The sequence below is a fragment of the Cyprinus carpio genome, chromosome A9 (genome assembly GCF_018340385.1).
Source record: "Cyprinus carpio isolate SPL01 chromosome A9, ASM1834038v1, whole genome shotgun sequence".
Classification (NCBI taxonomy): Eukaryota; Metazoa; Chordata; class Actinopteri; order Cypriniformes; family Cyprinidae; genus Cyprinus; species Cyprinus carpio.
The window spans coordinates 924668-948973 of NC_056580.1; the positions used below are offsets into that span (position 1 = coordinate 924668).

General features: G+C 38.3%; 1 pseudogene; it reads right to left on the reverse strand.

The window, feature by feature from the left end:
• Window positions 1-779: 779 nt before the first annotated feature.
• LOC122146039 lies at window positions 780-21804 on the reverse strand (annotated as a pseudogene).
• Between the last annotated feature and the right edge of the window lie 2502 nt (window positions 21805-24306).

The following is a 24306-nucleotide window of genomic DNA, read 5'->3' on the forward strand; positions in this document are numbered from 1 at the left end:
TTTACGATATTGTGGTGGCGTTCATGTGCATTCAACTCGTAAATACGATCGATACGAGATGACTTGAACACACCATTATTTAATCACACAGTGAAACTGCATGGCCATCGGCAAAGCCCGCCAGAATGAGTGGGGCCTCTGGCTATATAAGCGGCCGCTTCGCCACAGGATTCAGATTTCTTCTCCTTCAGTGACCACTACTTCACTGATCTCAGCTGAACTGCCTGCTCGCCATTGACACGCATTGCAAGCGGAACGCAACTGCTGGTTTCCTGCTGCAGAACAACACTTTTCCTGCCACCATCCAGTGAGATAAAAGAGCAAATTTCTGAGCAAATTTCCATGGCGCTGATGCAAGTGACGTTCCATCATTACAGCTCGTGCAGGGCTCCCCTGCATGCTGATGACGGTCACGGCAAGTGCGTCGCGTGTCTGGGGAAACCCCACGCTGACGCAGCGCTCGCTGAGACTTCATGTTCTCATTGCGAGAATATGAATCTCTCCTCTCTGCGCTCGCAAATTGCATTCTTTTCTGAAGGAAGAAACAGCAGGGCAGAAGAGTGCAGCGCTAGGATGAGAGTTAGCTTACCTCACTTTCTCCACCCAGAGGGGATTCCCCCGTCCTCTTCACGCAGCCTGATCTGCGTCCCTCTGCTGCCGCGAGTGACCTGATCTTGTTTGCTGGGAGTGATGAAGAGCTGCTAGATGACAGCATGTCTTTAACAGCCTAGGACGCAGAGGAGTTGTCGGGCTCACCAGACCGCGCCCCCTCGACGCAGTCAGAGCCCAGCCATGTGAAACTCAGTGTGGACACCAAACTTATCCGTGTTCTCTCGAAGGCCGTTGAAGAGCTGGGCTTGAAATGGTCTCTTCCCGAGGAACCATCCCACAGCCATCTGGACGAGTGGTTCCTGCAGGGGCGCCATCAGGCCCCTCGCCAGAGATCCCCCCCTTCTTGGCTGGAAGACCTGCCAAGAGAGCACTGCAATAGTCTAGCCTGGACAGAACAAGAGCTTGAACAAGGGGTTCATTTGGCAGGTCTTCCATCCAGTTCTATCAAACCTTTACAATTAATGCAGAATGCGGCAGCAAGATTAATTTTTAAAGAGCCGAAAAGAATACACGTCACACCTCTATTTATCAATTTGCACTGGCTACCAATAGCTGCTCATCAAGGCACTGATGTTTGCATACAAAACCACCACTGGCTCTGCACCCCTTTACCTAAATTCATTACTTCAGACTTATGTGCCCCCTAGAAGCTGTGAACGTTGCTTGATTGTGCCATCCCAAAGAAGCACAAAGTCACTTTTACGGACTTTTAAATTAAATGTTCCCTCCTGGTGGAATGACCTGCCCAACTCAACCTGAGCAGCTGAGTCCTTAGCCATCTTCAAGAATCAGCTTAAAACACATCTCTTCTATCTTTATTTGACCATCTAACTTTAGCACTCACTATTCTAATTCTAATCTTTAAAAAAATCTGCTAGATGTAAATCCACAAAATCTTTTTGTATTCTATCTATTTTCTTTTCATTTATTATACAATTATAAAAAAAGACCTCTAAAACTAGTTTGCTCTATTCTTTTTCTATTCTATCTGTTTTTCTTTTTATTTATTATATTATTTAAAACCCCTTGCTATGTGTACTGCGTTTAAGCTAACTGAGACTTATTGCACTTATATATCATTGCTCTTTTGTTGTTTTTGATTGCTTCCATTGTCCTCATTTGTAAGTCGCTTTGGATAAAAGCGTCTGCTAAATGACTAAATGTAAATGAAAACCTTGCTACAAACTATTGCTATAACGCTAGGCTAACCGAGACTTGTCATTTGCACTAATATACTGCTGCTCTTTTGTCAGTATTGACTGCTTTTATTGTCCTCATTTGTAAATTGCTTTAGATAAAAGCGTCTCTCTCTCTCTCTCTCTCTCTCTCTCTCTCTCAAAAAAAAAAAAAAAAAAAAAGAAGAAATATTACTGAACAAAAATATATTACATTGATTTCACTGAAAATAAAATAAAAAAAGTTACATTTCAGGTGTCCGGCCACTTTTGACATCAAACAACACAAGTGTGAATCCCAAATGAACAATACCAGAGGGTTAAAGAGGTTTCACACTGATTGACTACATTGACAGTCCAGTTTTAGGGGAAGCAATGGGACATGCCAACTGAGATTTTAGTGCTTCCGCTAAATTGTGAAAAGTGAAAGGTGAACTTAGAATGTACAGGTTCTAAGGGGATTTCCATTTAAGACAATATCAACCAATTTAAATAGGGTAAATTCTTACTCTGATTTTTCTAATGTTTTGTTAATTTTTTTTTTTTTTTTTGTATATTGGAATCCATGGCATGATTATATTAAGGTATACTATTAGACAAAGTAATATTGGTCTAATTTTGAAAATAGTAGTGGTCATGACTTCTGGCTACAAATAATTTTACTCTAATTTAGTGTATACTATCTGAGGGACTAAACAAAGTACTTTTAGATAAGAGCAAGCCTTAAGGCCATTTACTGTAAATAGTATACAGTGGGTATAGAAAAGTATCACCCCCTTTAAAATAATCACATTTTTGTTGCTTTGCAGCCTGAAATGAAGATGAACAGTTTTATTTTAATTTTATCCACCTGTATTTACTCAGTGTAACTTATAACATCTAAGTGAAAGATATTTAACGCCAACATTTCTGGCTTTACAGAAACTCGCTGATCAGATCACAGAGACAGAACAACAACACCCGGACTCCGTTTTAATTATTCTTGGGGACTTTAATAAAGCCAGTCTCTCCCGTGAACTGCCAAAACACAGACAGCATGTTATATGTCCCACCAGAGACGGTAACATATTGGATCACTGTTACACCACAATAAAGGATGCATATCACTCTGTTCCACGAGCAGCTTTGGGGCTGTCTGATCACTGTCTGGTTCATCTTATACCAACCTACAAGCAGAAACTTAAATCTGCTAAACCTGTAGTAAGGACTGTGAAGAGATGGACCAGCGAAACAAAGCAGGATTTACAAGCTTGTTTTGACCTCACTGATTGGAGTGTTTTTGAAGCTGCTACCACCGAGATTAGAGATTAGAGCAGCTAAAAAGACCTACGCTAAAAAGTTGAAAGACCAGTTTACTTCCAATGACTCAAGTTCAGTGTGGAGAGAACTGAGAGCCATCACAAACTACAAGACACCATCCCCCAGCACTGAGGCAAATCAACGACTTGCTAATGACCTGAATGAGTTTTATTGTAGATTTGAAACCCCCAACACCCATTCTGACCATCTCCCTACACAACCATTAACACCTCCTGCAATCCCCCTCTCCACAGCTCCTGCTCGTCAAATCTGTGAAGATGATGTGCGCCAGGTCTTCAGGAAGAACAAAAGAAGAAAAGCACCAGGCCCAGATGGCGTTACACCAGCCTGTTTGAAAACCTGTCCTGACCAGCTGGCCCCCATCTTTTCACAGATCTTCAACAGATCTCTGGAGTTGTGCGAAGTCCCTTCCTGCTTCAAATGCTCCACCATCATCCCCGTTCAAAAGAAACCCAAGATTACAGGACTTAACGACTACAGACCTTTTGCCCTAACATCTGTCGTCAAGAAGTCATTTGAGAGACTGGTTCTGGCTTATCTGAAGGACATCACTGGACCCTTACTGGACCCCCTGCAGTTTGCTTACCGAGCAAACAGTCCGTGGATGATGCAATCAACATGGGATTGCACTTCATCCTGCAACATCTGGAAAAAACAGGGACTTATGTGAGGATCCTGTTTGTGGACTTTAGCTCAGCTTTCAACACCATCATCCCAACAGCCCTCCAGACCAAAATGACACAGCTCTCTGTTCCTAGCTCTATCTGTCAGTGGATCACCAGCTTTCTGACAGATAGGCAACAGCTAGTGAGACTGGGGTAATTCATGTCCAACAGCCACTCCACCAACACGGGTGCCCCTCAGGGCTGCGTTCTCTCCCCACTGCTCTTCTCCCTGTACACCGACGACTGCTCCTCTGAAGACCCTTCTGTCAAGCTCCTGAAGTTTGCAGACGACACCACAGTCGTTGGCCTCATTCAGGATGGTGACGAATCTGCTTAAAGACAAGAGGTTGAGCAGCTGGCTGTCTGGTGCAGTCTTAACAACCTGGAGCTGAACACATTTAAAACAGTGGAGATGATCGTGGACTTCAGAAGAAACCCCCCTGCACTCCCCCCACTCACCATCATGAACAGCACTGTGGCTGCAGTGGAGTCATTCAGATTCCTGGGAACCACCATCTCTCAGGACCTGAAGTGGGACAATCACATTGACTCCATTGTGAAAAAGGCCCAACAAAGGTGAAACACAAAAGTGAAAAGTGACGTGACATTCAGCCAAGTATGGTGACCCATACTCAGAATTCGTGCTCTGCATTTAACCCATCCGAAGTGCACACACACAGAGCAGTGAACACACACCCGGAGCAGTGGGCAGCCATTTTATGCTGCGGCGCCCGGGGAGCAGTTGGGGGTTCGGTGCCTTGCTCAAGGGCACCTAAGTCATGGTATTGAAGGTGGAGAGAGAACTGTACATGCACTCCCCCCACCCACAATTCCTGCCGGCCCGAGACTCGAACTCACAACCCTTCGATTGGGAGTCCGACTTTCTAACCATTAGGGTTGTACTTCCTTCGCCAGCTGAGGAAGTTTAACCTGCCACAGGAACAGCTGAAACAGTTCTACTCAGCCGTCATTGAGTCTGTACTCTGCACTTCAATAACTGTCTGGTTTGGTTCAGCTACAAAATCAGACATCAGAAGACTACAGAGAACAGTTCAGACTGCTGAAAGGGTTATTGGTACTCCCCTGCCCACCCTTCAAGAACTGTAAACATGCAAAAGTTCAAAGATGGGGTAACTTGGATGTGAGGGATACAGAGTGATTTTCTGAGCCATTTTCCTCACTCTGCATCCCTCACATCCATGTTACCCCATCTTTGAACTTTAGCCATCTGGCCGGCGCTTCAGAGCCGCAAATACCAGGACAGTCAGACACAAGAACAGTTTCTTCCCCCAGGCAATCTACCTCATGAACAGTTAAAGGGTTCCCCACTTATGCAATAAAAATGTACAATATCCTTATATTTATTTGTTACCCCGCCATCCTAGTACATCCCTGCATCTTACTCAATCCTATTCCATTATCATTTATAGCACAATTGTTTATACACTTATTTATTTGCAAGGGATTTTTTTATTTAATTATTATTATTATTTTTTTTGACTGTGTATTGTTGTCTCTGTGTACTGGAAGCTTATGTCACTAAAACAAATTCCTTGTATGCGCAAGCATACTTGGCAATAAAGCTCTTTCTGATTCTGATTCTGATTTTAAAAAAAAATCACTGAATTGGAAAAAGGTTCAGCCCCTACTAAGTGACGTGACATACAGCCAAGTATGGTGACCCATATTCAGAATTCGTGCTCTGCATTTAACCCATCCAAAATGCACACACACAGCAGTGACTTGTAAATTACTTGTAAACTCAATCACTTGTAGCTAATCACCTTTTCAATGGCACTTTCAACTGTGATCAGCTGTGGTAATTTTTCTTTTCCGACATGGTGTTTTACCACATAAAAAACACCATGGGGGGGGGAGGGGGGTCTTTTTTTACACCCACTTTAGTTTGTGATCGTAAGAACCACATACAAAGATGAGTCTTTGAATCTGAAATAATGAGCACAATCTAAAGTGAAGGGTTAAATTGGATGATCAAATATGTCAATAAATTATCATATGACTATTAATTCATTGGCATTCCAATCTAAATTCAAGGTCATAATAAAGTAGAGTTAGATAGGAATTTATTAATCAGAATGAAATACTTTAAACTGCAATAGCTGAAGGTTTATTCACAGTAGTGCACAAAAATGACAGAACATGCAGGAAACCTTCTGCCACGCCATTGGATAGGATCGTCTGGTCAATAGGTGGCACTTATAGGTATGCATTGCTAACATTTCACAATACAATATACATGTTTTCTTGTTCGATAAACTGTTTCATTTGGTAATATGTCACAATACGATAGTAAAGTCTAATTTCATAATGACTTGATTGAACATAAAAATGAAATGCTTGTGTTAACAAGCAACAGGAACTTTATCGTGAAAATATTATAAGGGCATTTCAAAATGGTTTTTATTGTGAAAAAAACCCTATGTATCATTTGATATCCATACCAGAAGTATGTAAATACAAACAACCTGGATTACCCAAAAGAGAAGACCTGATTCTCTGATGTGAACCCCAAACCCTTATGATTCAGAATGTCAAAAATCAAACAACAAAATCACATCTGTATTACACAATGTGCATTAAGTGGACATTAAATGGACCAAACCCTTTCATCAAACCACACATATTAAAAAAACAACCAAACAAAAAATTGCAAATCCAGAGGTGAAAGTTTTTGTGGACAATACGTGAGTAATATTCTGGAGCATCTCACTCAGCGTAGTAGTGTGTAAACTGCCATTTTTGAAAATTATTGAATGGATCACAGTCCGTAAGGAAGATGCTGTCAGCTTTAACTCCAGCTTCCAGACAGATGGGTCGGGAATGACCCTCTATCATCACATGCTCCGTATATATATATATATATTTTCCAGGCTGGAAAAAAAGTAAGTGAAACTCTGTGTTATGATTTGTCCAAAAGCCAAATTCAAGCTAAGTCAGTTAATAAAACTGGAAGTGTGGGCTGCACAGGTGCCCTGCTTTTTAAATAAAGCTACTGACAAATCTGCTGTTTTTAAAGATGGGTTAATGTGAACCTTGCGTTGATCCAAATAGCTTAAAATACATCAGAGAGATACACAAAGATGGGAAAGGCTATGGGAAGCATTGCTAAAGACCTGGGTGTTCAAGAATCCCACATTAAAAGTCTGCAAATGTAGAAATTCTGGACTGCTGCTACAGCAAAAGACCCCCTGAAAACTCTACAATTTGCAGAATACTTTTTTTTTCATGTGTAAACTATCAGAAAGACGGTGAAGAATGCTGTCCAGTGATGTTCAAGACAAGAAATAGAAAACCACTGCTGCCAAAAAAAGAAATATATATATATATATATATATATATATATATATATATATATATATATATATAGAGAGAGAGAGAGAGAGAGAGAGAGAGAGAGAGAGAGAGAGAGAGAGAGAGAGAGAGGGAGAGGCATCTCATATATGTTTGCCCAAGACCACATGGATGTTCCACAACACTTCTGGGAAAATGTTCCGTGGGCAGCTGAGACAAAAGTTAAACTTTTTTGTCAAAAATGCATGTTTTGTTTAGAGAAGAAAAAAATGAGCTCAACCCCGCAACTTCAAAACCTCTTCCCAACTGTGATGACTGTTGGACGGAGTTTCGGACTGTTTGGTTTCATGGTTTCACACTGCTTTGCTGCACGAGGGTCTGAACACTTATGTGGCAGGCCTAGCGGGGAGATGGGTTATGGCCATGCACCACCACCCACAGAATCAAGAAAGACCTATCAATCTGTCAGTCCTTTCCGTGTCCAGTCTTGGTGAGGTTTTCAGTGTTAAGTAAATTTAGACGCAGGCTCCACTCCTGGTGCCTTTCTGTCAGTGCCTTTAAATTTAATCTTTGCAAACTTACTCCATTTGAATCCCAAAGACTAATGGTTCCTACATGTTATTCACGTCGGCATTAATGATGTTCGACTTCGCCAGTCAGAGGTCACTAAAAATAACATTAAAGAGGTGTGTGAACTTGCAAGTATGATGTCAAACACTGTAATATGCTCTGGTCCCCTCCCTGCTTACCGTGCTGATGAGAGACACAGCAGACTGTCGTCACTCAATGGCTGGATGTCTAAGTGGTGCCCGCAGAATAACAGGTTTCACGGCCAATTTGGATGGGTTTTTAGGGCAGACCTGGCCTGTTTTTTTTTCCTGTTTTATACTGTAAAGCTGCTTTGACACAATCAATATTATATAAAGCGCTATACAAATAAAGGTGACTTGACTTGACATGATGCCTAGTGGGTCAGCATTGTTTATGGCCGGAACTATGTCTTAGAACCTCCTTCTTATAAGGTGTACCAAGACATTTTACAGGAGAATGTCAGGAGTTAATGAGCTTCAGAGAGGCTGGGTGATGCAACACGACATGGACCCAAATCACACAAGTAATAACAAATAAAGGGTGGCTGAATGATGCTGTGGCATATATCAAGACAATATTAATAAACCGAAAACAGATTTGTGGGGAGAAATCCCAAAAATAATTGGTCAAAAGTCTTCATAACTTAGATGTGGAGGTTTTACTACTGCTAAAGGAGGACCTACAAGTTACTAAATCCAAGATTTCACTTACTGTCTCCACTCTGCACTGTGAATCATTACTCAATGTATTCAATGCAAATACAATGTAAATTTGAGTGTTATTAATGTAGTCAGATTCCATTTATCTATAATTGTGAATTAAAGATCAGACTACATTTTATGAGTAATCAACGCAGAAATACAGATATTTTTAAAAGGTTCACAAACGTATTCTTGCCACCTTATGCACAACCACACATACCTTACTGCCTACATGTTTTGTTGAAACAAAACAGCTTTTGATGAAAACAATTCTTCAACAATACTGTAATTCACATAAAATTTTGTAAAAGCAAAGAACAGTTTATGTATGGGCTTACAGTGTCAGTTCAGTGTCCTTTATTTAAATTAGGCTTAACATTAACCATGGGAGAAGCAAGTGATCCAATTTCTGTTAAAGGGGTCATATGATGCTTTTTTTAAAGATCATTATTTTGTGTATTTGGTGTAACAGAATATGTTGACATGCTTTAACGTTCAAAAAACACATTATTTTTCAAATACCATACATTATTGTAGGTCCTCTATGCCCCGCCTCTCTTAAACGAGTAGTTTTCTACAAAGTCCCTCCTTCTGACAAGCTCAGTCTGCTCTGATTGGACAACTGACCCAGTGCATTGTAATTGGCCGAACACCGCAAGCACTCGTCGGAAATTTAACGCCCCTTTCCATAATCGCGAGCTTCATCTTTCAAATTAAATGTAAAGACAATTAATAATTTCCTTAGTTTTACCATCAGTTCAAGCCTGAAAGGGGAACAGAGTCACGTGACAGACACAATGATGAAGCTCGTATGTGTTTGCAGTACACAAGCCATGGACAGTTAAGACTGACTCCAGTGTGTGACCCTGTCTCTCTCTCTCTCTCTCTCTCTCTCTCTCTCTCTCACACACACACACACACACACACGACATGCAAAACTCTGCATTTGAACAGTCTATAGCAAATACTTAAACTAATAACAAAACATACTTAGTAGCTGATTCAGAAGCGCCAGATTGTCGTAGCAAAGTCATAATTACCTCCTCTCCTAGGTTCACGGAACGCTCATCCATAAAATGCGTTGCTGTTGTAAGTAATCTTAAAGATTCCTAAATGCATCTACTTTCGGAAGGCCAAGTAAAGTACTTTTGCTTTCGCCTAGATACACACAGCATCTCCCAGACATGGCTGCATCATGGCTGTTACTGAAACCTGCATTTGCGCTGCATTACGCAAATATTTCCACAGTGATGTAGACATGTGGGGGCGTGTTTGAATGAGCCATTTTAGGGGGGCGTGGCAGAGTCTTAACTTTGATAAAGAATATCTCTTTGTATTTGAGACTTTAGTCCAAAAGAGCTCGTAACACTCAAAAGAGAAAGGAAAATTTTAAATCGCATCATATGACCCCTTTAAAACATTTGGAACAATTATATTTGGATAATATTTAATATTTCCTGTCCCACCATTCACACCATTTATTAATGGACCTATCAATGGTACTATCCCTATAGATTAGATTTTGCGCTGTACTTACCAAACCTTTAGACTTGTGCATCCAGCGGAGATGTGGGCTTAGTGATGTCACATGGTTCCATGATAATCTGTTTTTCCTTAGGAGCCAAACAGGAAGTGTTCTGTCGAAGCATCCTTAACCAGGTGTAGCTGAAGTGTGTGACTGTGCAAGGCATGAGAAAAACAGAAAGATTATGCAGCAAAATAGAATATCCACATAAATAAAACATCTTATTTGGATTTACCTTATTTGTGATATCACATTTATCAAAAAATTAAATATCATTGTGAAATAACAAACATTTTCTGGTTCCAACATTGAAAATCTGAAAGAAAAAAAAAGCCCTTTATGTTTGTAAGATTAGTAACATAGAAGTATTAGGTGTATTCAGTGAATGAAATATCTTTTTGAAGTGATAGTGGTATAAAGTTTTTTTTTACTACCTACCAGTCCTTCTGCTTTAACCAGAGGGGCGTCCAGATCTGGGTAGACATTCTCCAAGTACCATTTAAAAGCTTTTTACACTTAAGTTTTTTTTCTCAGCTCAATCTGTTCTGTCAGATTTCCTATCTCAGTTTTGTCCAGCAGGTGGTGGTAACCATGGCCATAAAAGAGCTCTTTATATTCATCCAGCCACACCTCTGCAACCCCTGGCCAAGTTTTTCTTTCGACTGTCTTCACACGATTTTTGGGGAAATTGTAAGGGTTATCACCACGGAAGATGTGGCCGACACGTGAACAGGGGATGATTTCAATCTCGCCAAACCACACATCCAGATCTACAGCACAAATAACACATTACCTGTTGCCACTAGTGAACAATTATTTCAGTATGGCTCAATAAAAGCTCAAAAAAAGGACTTGTATCAAATGTATTTTTTTTGTATTATTATTATTATTTAAGGTCCATAAACTATTAACAAAAAGCTGAGACATTATTCTGTTTGCCCAAAATGTATGTAAGCTTTATTTACTAAAGGGAAGATGCTTTTGACTCTCATTGACTCTCACACAACATCCTAAACACTGTGTGTACATTAAAAGTTAAAGGTCTGGTTTCACAGATGGGCTTAGACTAAGCCAGGATTAGGCCGTAGTTCAGTAATACCTGTCAACACTCCCGTTTTTTTCCCGGGAGTGCCCCGTATGTCACACCCATCTCCCGCCCCCCTCCTGTTTTGTTATTTCTCCCGGGAAACTCCCATAATTTGTATGGCCCTACCTCATAATATGAATAATCACATCAATACATTATTCCAAGGTTGTCCAGTTGCCAGATCTTGTATGAAACGTATCCTATTCACACAATAGATACATCATACCATTTTTAAACCTATTCGTGACCTCAACCTGGCAACCTACAGCTCTGTTGCGCAGTTGATATCTGTGCAGGTAGACGGGGGAATTTAAATCAAGCGTCACTAAAAATGGCATTAGAAAGCTCAGGTGATGCTACGGCAAAAAAAAAAAATATATCCAAAAATAAAAAAACCTGGTCGGAGGAATTTAATTTCTTATCACAAAGCAGCATTGATAATTCCCACGCTTTTTTTCTGCAAAGTATGTCGCACTGATTTCAGACACGGTGGGAAAAACGACGTAACGCAGCACAATAAATCCCAACGGCACAATCGTGCTGTGGAGGCACAAAGGGGCACACCCGCGATTTCAAACTTTATCACTCCCTCCAGAGGGGTACTTACAGCAGCAAAGTCTGCTACTTACAATTATAATTCTGGATGTAAGAAACACTAGAAACACCTTCATGTTAAATACATGAAAGTACTGTACTTCATGTATTGAACACATGAAGGTGTTTGCATGTACAAGTACATGAAATTTCTTGTTACATGTTCCACATGCACCACAGTCTTTCCTTTTATGTAATATAAAATTTGTTATAATAAAGATAAATAAAAGAGAAACATGAATAAGTCTCATTATCACAATTTTTTTTATTAATAATTATGTATTATGTATTTATGTGTATTTAACTTGCCTCTGACACGCCCCAACCCAACCAACCCCCATCTGTCGACTGACCCGGCCCCCCCCAAACCCCCCACCCCCAACCACCTCGCCCCCTGCCGAGTCTCCCGGATTTCTGTATCCAAATGGTTTTGACAGGGATGAGTTCAGTTAGGACATGTAAGTAATTTTTTATTAACATGCCTTATAAAAAAAACATTACGGGTGCGCCATCTTGAGACAAAACAAAGGCACGTGTTAATATTTTAACATCAGTCAGTGCATTTTTTCTTTCAGTTGAACCAGTTCAGACTTACATTTCCAGTCTGAGACTAGGCTTAAAGCCTTGTCTGTAAAACCGGTGGAAAAATGTCTGACACAATTTGACTTTATTTACAACTTTGAAAGAGATTTCCATGTTTTCCCCCCACCCCAGACATCCAGCGCCTGGGGTCATATGCCCCCAGCTCTAGAAATAGCTCTTGTCTATAGAGAAAAGACCCCCCTGCCTATAACAGAACACCTGTGGCAAGACAAAGAAAAACACACAAAACCTACTGGCAACCTTTAAATCTGCGGTTTAGAGATATATATTACATATTTGTTACAACATAAATGCATTATAACCTATACTTTGTTAGTGTGTATCTGCTTAAACATGACTACAACTTATACACTCACACAATAATGATGTTCCATTCATGTTTAGTTCCATGTCTTCAACACTGGGGCGAGACCACAAAGACGCTTAAAAATTTACAACTTTTAAAACATTTTTCATTCTAACAACAAACCAGAATTCAGTGCAAAAAATTTCCAATACTGGTGCAGACAATTTGGCCATTTCTAGAATCTTTCTATTGTGATCAATGTCAATGTCTATGGTGGTTACGCCCTGGTTTGTTCACCTTTTCCATAGGGACTCAGTTGTTCACAGTACTTTTTTTTTTTTTTTTTTAACTGTAAGCTTTTGGAAGACCTTTTTTTTTGTTACATTGACTATATTAAATTAATCAAACTATATTAAAATAACATAGATATATCATATAGTCTAACCTGTTGACCATGTACAACAGATTTTCAATCTACGAGAACTAAAAGTATTCTCTTATCCTGTGGCTCTCCCTCTGTGGACAATGTTAGTATTATCTGCCTTCATCTCTTGTCATTTCCTATTGATCTATAAATGGTTGGTATTTAAGAAACTGCTGTTACCCTCTGAGCAAATTCATGAAATTTAAACGTGTACTCAGAATATCTAGTTGTGCATGTGGCTGAACTTTGGACACTGCATTTACAACATAAGATTCACAAGATTTGTGGTGACACAAATATATTTGCCTATATGTCCGCAACATCGGTAACATTTTATAATAAGGTTTCCATTTGTTACCATTAAATAACTACATCAGTTAACATGAACTAAAAAAGTTTTATCTGTTCATAATTAAATTATTGGACCTGAGCTAACATGAACTAACAATGAAACAGTTGTACTTTTTGTAATTAATGTTAATTAAAGAATGAATAAATACTGTAACAAATGTATTGCTAATTTTTTTTTAGTTAATATTAGTTAATGTATTAATTAACATTAACCTTTTTGTAAAGTGTTAGCAAATTATCAAAATTGTTTTGATTGTTAGGGGCATCTCAAGATGGTGAATATTCTTTTTTTTTTTTTTTTTTTTTTTACTCAAAATGGTGGAAAACTTTACACGTACATAAAAATAAATAATAAATACATGAATAGCAACTGATTCATGAAACAACTTAAGGAATTGGAAGAGAAATTAATTTAGATTTTATACCACTATAGCTCCAGAGTCATTGCAAAAACACACATATGGAATAACCTTGTGGTCGATTCTGACCAAATTTAATAAAAACATTAAAGCAATAATTTTGTTTCCCAAAATTAAAATTTGCTCAAAATGTTATTAGCTTCAGGCCATCCAAGATGTAGATGAGTGTTGATTCTTCATCGGACAGATTTGGAGAAATCTAGCATTTCATCACTTGCCTGCTCACCATGAATCTTTGCAATCTTCTGCAGTGAATGGGTGCCATCAGAATGAGTGTCCAAATAGCTGATAAAAACATCACAATAATCCACAAGTAATCGACATGACTCCAGTTCATCAATTAATGTCTTGTGAAGTGAAAAGCAGTGTGTTTGTAAAAAACAGAGATATTTTAAAAAGCAATATTATGAGTACTCATATTTTAGCCTGATGCAATGCAAGAAAAGGGTCTAAAGTTAAAAAACATCTTGATTTATTTGTGTTTACTCAAAACCCCACATCTTTTCACTTCACTAGATGTTAACTGATGGACTGAAGTCATGTCAAGTTACTTGTGGTTTATTATGATACCTTTTGAGTCAGCTGTTTGGACTGACGGCACCCATTTACTGGAGAGGATACATTAGTGAACAAGTGATTTAATGCTTTGATTTGTTTCCTGATTACATTATGGCATTGCTTGTAAATTTCAGCAATTTTTTCTTTAATCTTGCCAAATTTTGTGGTCATGCTCCACCATTCAGATTTAATGTTACAGGGTGCTCAATTTTGATTGGCTGCTGATGGCCACGTTTGTTTGTTTAATCCATCCAAATAAAATTCGAAAAAACACGTACTGCCAGCACCATCCCTAACTGCCGTGTTCCAGAATTTAATGAAGACTTTGACCCCTAATGATGTAAGGATTTGTTGTTTTTCTTTTAGCTTAATAACATTCAAGCTCAGTTTGACAAAATCAAGGGGAAAATATAATCTGATTTGCTGTCATTTGTGGGGAAACTTAAATGTTTACGTACAGATTTTAATCGACGAGATAATACAACTTGTGAATGACTGTGTTTGTAGTAGAATCGGGATATTCATTAAAACCCTCTAAAATATAAATATTTGTTGTCTTTGTAACCTGTAAAAAGTACAACTAAACTAATCAAAGGACAGATCTTAACAAATAAATAAATCATTTTGGTGTCTGAGTCACTACGGTCACAAACCTCATCATTTTGGTACAAATTTGAAAGATGTACTTATTATACATAAAATTACTAGAGACAGCAAATCCGATCAGTCAACTTGCATATGAATATATATTGTGTATGCCATTTCGTCGATGTTAAACCTGATGGGGTCTGAATCCTTGACGTGGTTCTTTCTAATATATTCCTGAGGTAACGCACTCCAGCCAAACACCAGCGGCCATCTGAAAATGCCCCTTTGGAAGTGATCAACAAGCATGTAACTGCGTAAACAAAAAATAAATGAATACATTATAGTGCATAAGTTTTAACAGTGGAGGAATGATACATTGGAAAGGGATATTGAGTCTCATAGGGACATGGATATGTGCTAAGGTAATGTAGTAGCACCATAGTATACTTTGTGCCTTGTACTAATGGGGGAGCACAACATTTTATTTAATTGCATGACTGAATATACTTCCTTACCTCATGTCCTTATCACTGATGACCTCAATAACAGGACAGACCACTTTTTTGCGGTCCAGGTAAATTCTTCTCAAAAAAAAAAAAAAAATACACAAAATACAAAACAGATACGAGATAAAACACACCTATACAAAAAATTTCTCCCCATTATAAAATTAAAAAACACAACCAATAAGGCCAAACACTAAAACAATATGCATTGTTTATAGTAGAAATGTCCATTCTATGTATTCCAAACAGATAAAAATTGAGCACAAATCCATGGACTGAAGCTTTGCCACTAAACTAAATTGAACTGAATGGGAGTGTACAGTACCTCTAGCAGCAGCGGCGGCCCCTGCTATCCTTGCTCTGATTAGGCTTTGTCTCTCTTTCAGATGGATGATTCGATACTTTAGCGAACTGACGTAGGGCTGGGTATCGATTCAGATGTTCCAGATCGATTCGATTTTCGATTCACAAGCTGTCAAATCGATTCGATTTCGATTCTCGATTCGATTTTCGATTTCGATTCTCTATACTCGAATCAACTCAATGAATATAGATTTAATACAAATTACTATATTTATAAAAAAAGAACAGTGACATAAGTTTACAAGTGGGTAATTAATAAAAAGAAATTAAGAGCCACAAACCTGTATATTAAACTCTTTTATTTTAGGTATACTTGGGTACATTAAAACAGAACCTATCTCTAATTTTCAAATGCATCCAATTATGTTAAAAACAATACAATTTTGATGCCAAGATGAAAAAATGTATGCTGAAAAAAAGCCAGAACAGTCGCATTCCTTGAACAAACAGGATCAAGTTATTTAATTTTTAAGATAAAATAATCATACAATTTTACATATTTGCTGTAACATTGAGGCTGCAAGCCTATGAACAATGTAGTACAACTAATACAGGCTTATTGGTGATTTAACTTTTTTTTTTCTTCAATATTATGGAAGTCAACTTTTGTGTTCAACAGAAGAAAGAAATTCATACATGATGAATACATTCATAAATTACACTTTTTTACAACTAACCTTTAACACTAGTACTAACAGTAGGCTCAAAGTACAGTAACATTGCCTCATTGGAAACTGTAATTTTTTTGCAAGAAAATGAGTTGATCAACATGCTCTGGGAGAAGGCAACTTCTTTGAGCTGTAATAATGTCTCCAGCTGTGGAGAAAATTCTTTCAGCTGGGACACTGGTCCCTGGAACACAAAGGTTAGCGTTTTGCCTGGAGGGACAAAAGTGGGTACACTCCTTCATGCTTACAGCCACTTAACTAGATCTTCTGAGAGAGTTATAGGTGTAACTTCTCTGTATTTGCCAACTTCTTCTCGTGCCCTATCTGCAGCAGTAGCACAGACTACTGTAGCCACTGGTGCATAGGCTGCCCCAAGCAGATCCAACAGCGCACATGATTCTTTTGACCTCTTTGGTGGGGCTGGGGAGGGGTCACCTTCACCAAGGGATTTTTGCTCCTGTACAGGTGCACTGCCTCCATTACCACCACTATCAGATCCTTTCTGCTGATAGTTAGAAACAAGGAAAATGTCAATTAAAATTACATTTCAATTTAATGTTGCCCATTTTATTATTTTACTTCAATTCATTATATTTTATATGCAGTTGCAAAATATTGCTTCCATACCTCTGACTTTTTATGTGAAGTTGGCATCAACGTCGACAAAGCACCTGAAACTGCCATTTTAAGCACTAAATGATTGAATGACAGGTTCGCCTCTCGCTCCTTGGCTGCATCCGAAAACTTAGGCAGGTGACTTGCTGCCTCGCTGCCGTATCAGGCAATGACTTTGCAGGCAGCGTTTTTGCACGAAGGCACCTCACGAAACTGATTGTGGACAGGCTTCTGAGGCAGTGTAAAGGTTAAATGATCTACAGCTAAATATAGAGAGCTTTGGTCATAACTAAGTGGATATTCATCATTACTGCAATATTATTTTTCTCGCTAGAAATTACATCAAAAGTGGAAAACTTTGATCAAAAACAAACATTTACACACAAACTGACCACCGAGCGCAACTTTCAGACGCCATCTTTATTTTTTGGCTTAACTGTCACTGAATGTAACGCACAGGATTGTGGGATATCAAAGGCAGCGAAGGATACATCTATGCTGCCTTCAAAAATCGGGCCAGATGAAGGCATCTCAGGAGACAGGAACTGAAGCTAACATTGAATTCGGACGTGCCTTGATGCCTTCCTACCTTGGAATGCGTCCTTAGAAGGCAGCATTTTTCAGTTTTCGAATGCAGCCCTTGTTAACATCGCGCAAGGCAAATAAGAGGGTGACATCTAGTGGAGAAGACTAGTAATTAGATTAACGTTAATCTTACGTTCAATGTTTGTGGAAATAAATATGGTAAAAAAATCGATTCGTGGCGTTTGAGAATCGATTTTGAATCGACCACATTTTAAAAAACGATTAATCTAAAAATCAATTTTTTTACCCAGCCCTAGAACTGAGACATATAACATCCAACTGTTCCTTCAGGTAGTCTAGAGAAGAAACAGAAATAAAATTCCTCACAGAGAAACAAAAATCCAGAAATGTGAGGACTAACAACTTCAAAAATTCTGCTTCAAATTGGATGCACTTTTTCTCTCTTTTATGACAATTTTAAAGCAAAACTTTTTACTTTAACTTTATTTAACTTGAATGACCCTTTCCCACCATTTTTTTAAACCCGTTCAGAAATGTATAGTAAAATCAAAAAACGTCTACTTTACTTTATTTTTAATTCATTAGGTGTACAATTTATTTTTATACAAAAATATACAAAAACACTTATGCAAGCGAATCGTGCCCACAGCTAAAGTTTAGCTGCTAAACTGTGAACACTAGGTGGATACGTTAGCCGAGTGCTAACGTGACTAACTGATGAAACAATACAGTTTGTAAACCAAAATATGTCTACTGTAATTTTTGAAGAACGACAGACAAAAGACGCTTGGTCTTAACTTTTAATCAGAACGCAGAACAGTTATATCACAGGAGCACCAGCCGAAATCACTCATCTCTCCCGCATTAACCCTGTAACTGCCAGTGCAGCACAATAAACAGCAGTTTCACAATTATTATAAAGTCTGTGTGCTACACTACATTCTTTATTATTAAACAAAGTAATTAGACAACGTCAGTCTACAATAATCGACATATTCTTAGGTTCACTGCGAATTTTTAGAACTACTTCAGTAAGACAGTAATATCGTGCTTTACCTGAAAACCTAAAGCTGCACTAGGTATACATCACATATTGGCACAAAAAAAATATATTTTGAGCCCCTCAATTGAAAATGTACCCCTAACGTATCAATCGTACTACTTACAGGTCGTGGTTCAGAGAGCTTGTTAGTCCAAATTAAGAAGATTAGAAGCCAATGAAGATAAAAGCCCAGATTAGAGAAGCAGTTCTTGATAAAATGACAAGCACACACAACAAAAGGCTCGAATTGTATTTCTGTAGTATCCTTGAACACAGCGTCTTCTCAACATGATGTAAACCCACTAACTAGCGGAAGTGTTTGTGGGGCAGATCAGACTCTGTTCGTATTTTTTTGCGGGCAGGCAGGGATTATGCAAATGTGTACCCAGTGACGTACAAGCAAACAGGCAAAAGAGTCGAAATTATAACGACTCGTTACGGCGATTCAGAACCGACTCTCTCTTTTGAGAGACAATATCTTTATTTATCATGCACTTTTTTGATTAACAACTTTGCAGATTGTTTTCATTTAAGGATAGCTACGTTATAAACTGCAAAAGAGAGATTTTTCAAAAACCCATCTGACCTGCTCTTTAAATGTAAAATAGCACTGCATAGTCTTCACTGTAAAAATTAAATGTACAATCAAACCAAAATTTATTCAGACAACTTCAACATTTCTCACATTATCACAGTTTATTTGTTATAGTTTAGAAAAATGTTAAGAATAAAAATATGACAAGAACTCAGAGTTAAACTATCAGAACAAATTCATCTTGATAACCTCAGATAACTTTGATAGAAAGATATGTAATGAATTTACAATCAACCAAAACTTCAGACAACTGTTAGTATGACAATATTTACACAACTATCAATACTTTGTTGACAAATTACCAAACAATGCTTAATTTTGTTCAGCCTGTGGTGTAAACATGTTGCATTATTATTAATTCAGGAAAAAACACGCAAGCAAAACATGGCTTTTTTTTTTAGCAATTTCATTAGTAGTTCACTGTATGAAGATTTTTTGGGTATAATATGTTACAGTTCACTTTATTTTTTCTATACTCACATGAATTATAGTGACCTGAACCTACTAGTAAAAAATATATATATCAAAAATTATATCTGGTGTCTGAATAATTGTTGGTTTTGACTGTGCATTAAATCTTGTTAAACCTACAAAGTAATTCAGTCAAGAGCAGTGAGTGATTTTCTTTCTTTCATTTTCTTGGATTAACATTACAGCAGCTATTAGCTAAATTAGGCAAGGTCACTTTAAGAGACAATGAATGCATCCAATATGATAGCCTATACATCCGATTTTTTTCTCAACTGTTAACTTTCACTTAAGACATAACCGACAGTTTTTTCGAACATACTTTCCAAGACGGTAATTCTGACATTTCGTATGTTTTTGTCGGTACAAGCGCAAAAAGAGGCAAATTCAGTGTTCATGCGTTTTGAAACGCCTCTCTGCGTGAGCCCTGAACACCAGAGCACCATGGGTGCTGAATTGGGCTCTTTCACATCCTTTTCTGTTTGTTTTAAACAAATTCGATTTGTTATTTGTTCGTTCAGGTTTCAGGAGGAACTTCGAGGAGAACTTCGCAAATGATGAGCTCGGTTCAGTGGGTTGCTGTCTGTGAGACGCGGCTCTCTGCTTGTGAACACAGCGCGTGAGTAACCAGCTACCAGTTGAGCTTTTACGCGTCTTGTGTTTAAATGCTTTAAACTCTTTTGAATATTTAAATTGGCAAGTGGCTTAAAAACACGTGAAAATTATAAGCTTTTTGTCCTGTCCTGATCGTCTTTTTAGACTGGCTTCAGCCAGACGGTCGAGATTTGCCGGGGCCCCCCCCTCAGCCGTGGGCCCCTATAATCGTCACCACCTTTCACCCCCCACTTGCGACGGCCCTGTGCCCATTATACCAGGTGGAAGTCGTGGCCTAATGGTTAGAGCGTTTGACTCCTAACCCTAAGGTTGGGGGTTTGAGTCTCTGGCTGGCAATACGACGACTGTGGTGCCCTTGAGCAAGGCACTGAACCCCCAACTGCTCCCCGGGCACTGCAACATAAATGTGTGTGTGTTTCACTGCTGTGTGGGTGCACTTTGGATGGATTCTATGCAGAGTGCGAATTCTGAGTATGGGTCACCATACTTGGCTGTATGTCATGTCACTTTCACTTTTCAATTTCAAATTCTCTTAAAGAATGAATGATGACATCCACACTTATATTTTTATTTTAGGACTTGTGATGTTTTGCCATAGATTAAGCAAGTACAGTTTTGAAAAAGATTTACTTTTCAGAATTTCAAATGAGCAAAGTAGTACCTTAGAATGAACTACCTACTGTATGGATATCTGTGATGTCTATGGATATCATAAGTTTGGATCAACCAAAATGGATTTCAGTGCTATGTGTAAAGCTTTTAACTATTAGATGTAAACCCTGTCAATGAACTCACTTGATTCAAATCATTTCTTTAAATTGTGAGCAAATTTCTTCAAACCTTTGGTGCTACAGTCATCCCACCAGAATGATCTCTTTCAGCAGGTGTGGAGGAGACCTGTTGAGCACACTGTGTACCGAGCGCAGCAGAGTGGACCAAACCTCATCCACAAAAACAGAAGATCACACTGGTACTGGGCAGGTCATCATGAACAAGGTTTTCTGAACATCTAAACAACATATATGATATGGAGTTGTTACACATATACTGTATCAGTGGTACATGTTCTTGCTATAACATAAAATGTGCCATGAGCTGCAAGACAACAACAAAATTAATCTATGGTTCACACTCACATTCGAGGTCTGGTGTCTGGGATGGCTCAGTCTATTGGTATCTGTTCACTCAGGAATACATTAAAAAATCCTTCACTCCAACGTCTTCGACTCTCCAGTTCTTTATCTCTGGGAACTCTTGCAGGCTGGCCAAACTGTCCCACAGCCCTCGGATCTCTGGGCCTTTCTGTCACATCTAGGGCCATAACCTTATGATGCCCTCCTGACCTCCTCACCTGCACACTTGTAGAGTGCAGTACTCGTAATGCCTCCTCTGCTGGGTCCTTCAGTCCACTTCGTTTTTTAATAATATCTGGTTTCGTTTTATGTTGAAAGTACTGACATTTTTCACTGTATGGTCAAGAATGTTCTTCGGTTTATCACTCTCTGCTGGTTTCAGCAATTCATTACCCAAGTTCTTTTGTAAACCCACATCTATATGTACTTCATTTTGCGACATCACTAGTATGTCATTAATGTGATTTACTTTTTTCACACTCTTTTCTTTGAGCACAGAAGGATGCATTTTCTCCTGGACAGCAGGCATTTGCTTTAGTAAGTAAATATGCCTTAACGTGTAGATTTGTTTTCTGTCTGTCCATTAACAGCAGCTTTTATTTTGTTTATCTTTGCAGTTATATTGTTCACTTTGCCATAAATAACAGTTTTTGACTCATTTATTTTTTCAGGGATGCTAATAATTGTTCCTTTCACATTTGAGTTCACAATGGTTTGATTTTCTGGTCTCACTTTTGGCCACTTTCTGTAAACCTGATCACTTTCCTTTCAAACCTGTTGCTATTTTTTTTTTAAAAATCTCTCTTGTCTATGTTTACTTTTTGCAATGAATGTTTGAACACATCCTCTACATTGTCTTTCCTCCCTTTCCTGTTTTAGTACAATCTTTCTCTCTTTGAGATCCTGATTCGCTTCATTCATGGATATCCGCAGTGCTGCGATGTCAAAAAGGAGCCAGATTACAGATGCGATAACACACAAAAGCCAAGACCCTCCCACTGCCTCTTAAATATTTCCTTAACCCCATTATTTAATGCTACAAAATCTTTCCAAGTCTTTTCAGTTCACTCTCAGTTCAGTAGTGAAAGAGTGATTCCACATTCTAAAACGGAGGTGACTTCTTGAAATTTTAAGAAGTCGGAAACAAATTAGAAACAGAGACATGCTTTTTGTTAAATATATTGGTCAAGAAGGAACAAACGCAGCGGGTTAAATGGAATCAGTTTTAACAACATAGCAGAGAACGACAGTGGTGGAGGAGGCAGGAGCGGGTGGGGGGCGTGGATATTTGTGAGATATTTGAAGATCTGTTTCTCACCAGTATCCACTCTACAAAGGCGGCGAAATTCTTCTGAAGGTCATCTTCGGAGGACGGTGCTCTGCACACAGGTTTTAGTCTTGCATTGTAGAACGCGCAGAGCACGTCACCTGGGTAGCTGGTGTAAAGAGCTACCTCCAGGAACAGTCTTGTAAGACCCTGGAGAGATCTTTCCCCCTGCTCCAGCAGGAGGAGGATATATTCAGGGCGGGCGAGGGGGATCCATAAGGGCACAACAGAAACAAAAAACACTGGGAAAACACGAAAAACAAAAAAAAAAAAAAAAAAAAAAAAAAAAAAGAGGGAAGACACGGAAGTAACAGTTTTGGGTCAGTTCTTCTGTCACAGTTTGCTGTTTAGGAAACACGCAGGAGGCACGAGTAAACAAAAACAGTCTTTAATCCATGGAACACAGGGTACATCCACACTGGAGACGGCAAGAAACACACAAACATGACGATTAACCGACAGAAAAGAAGGAACAAAAAGTAACTTAAATACACAGGATAATTAACAAACACAGGTGCCAGGAATTATAATAAAACTAAACGAGGACAGGAAAAAAGACCATATAAGGAAAACCAGGAACAAAGACGGGGCAAAACATATTTTTTTTCTTCAAATATGTGAGCCTAAATTATATATTATAAATAAATATAATGAATGAAAAGTAGACAATATAGGCAATGTTAATATATATTATAATATACTAATTAATATTAAAATGTAATATATTAATAAATTGGGGAACACTCCAAATAGTCTAAAACACTAAGAACATTCTGAAATTTCACTAACATTCTGCTTGGTAGTCAGTAAAAAAAAAAAATTACAAAAAAATTATATTAGAAAAATGTAAAAGAAGCATTTTGAGCTGGTGGCTTAAATAATCTTGTAAAGAATGGTAAATTAGTAAATCTCTGTTACCTGTTATTATTACAACGTTGTAAGATGTGGTTGAACTGGTAATTACTGTGGTTGAACATGGTATCTTGAAATGAACCCTGTAACGCAGACATCTCCTTAATTGAGATCTTTTCAGACTCTGAAAAAGTGACTCTGGCATGTCCTGAGTTGAGCGGAACGATCTTTCATTACGTCTTTATAACATGCTAATTGGGATTTTTAATTAAAATTACAACAGTTGGTCTTTCATTTGCATAGAGGTCATGTTTAGCTAATGTGTCTCTTGTCGAAACAGACAGCCAGCATGACTATAGTTAAATCTGACCCAGTGACATTTCCTGCTTCAAATTATGCACAATGTGTGAATAAAATTAATTAGAGAATTCATTAAGAAACATGGCTTATGGAAACGATCGTAATATTTTAGTTATGTGAGGTCATTTTCTTTCATTGTTGGAGCAAATTTGTTTCATAACATTTCCTGCTGTATGATCTGCCTGTGTTAACTGTGATGTATGCATTTTTTAGAGGGCTTTAATTAATTATGATTACATTTTATACTAAATGTTCATCTTGTTTGGACAGATGGCTCCCATTGAGAAAACCTTTCAAACAATTAATTTGAAATCAATTGCTTCCTTTTTTCACTCCCTTTAACTAGTATGGCACTGTGTGGGAAATGTGTATGCTATTTCCTGCAGCTGTGATTGGATGTAAATA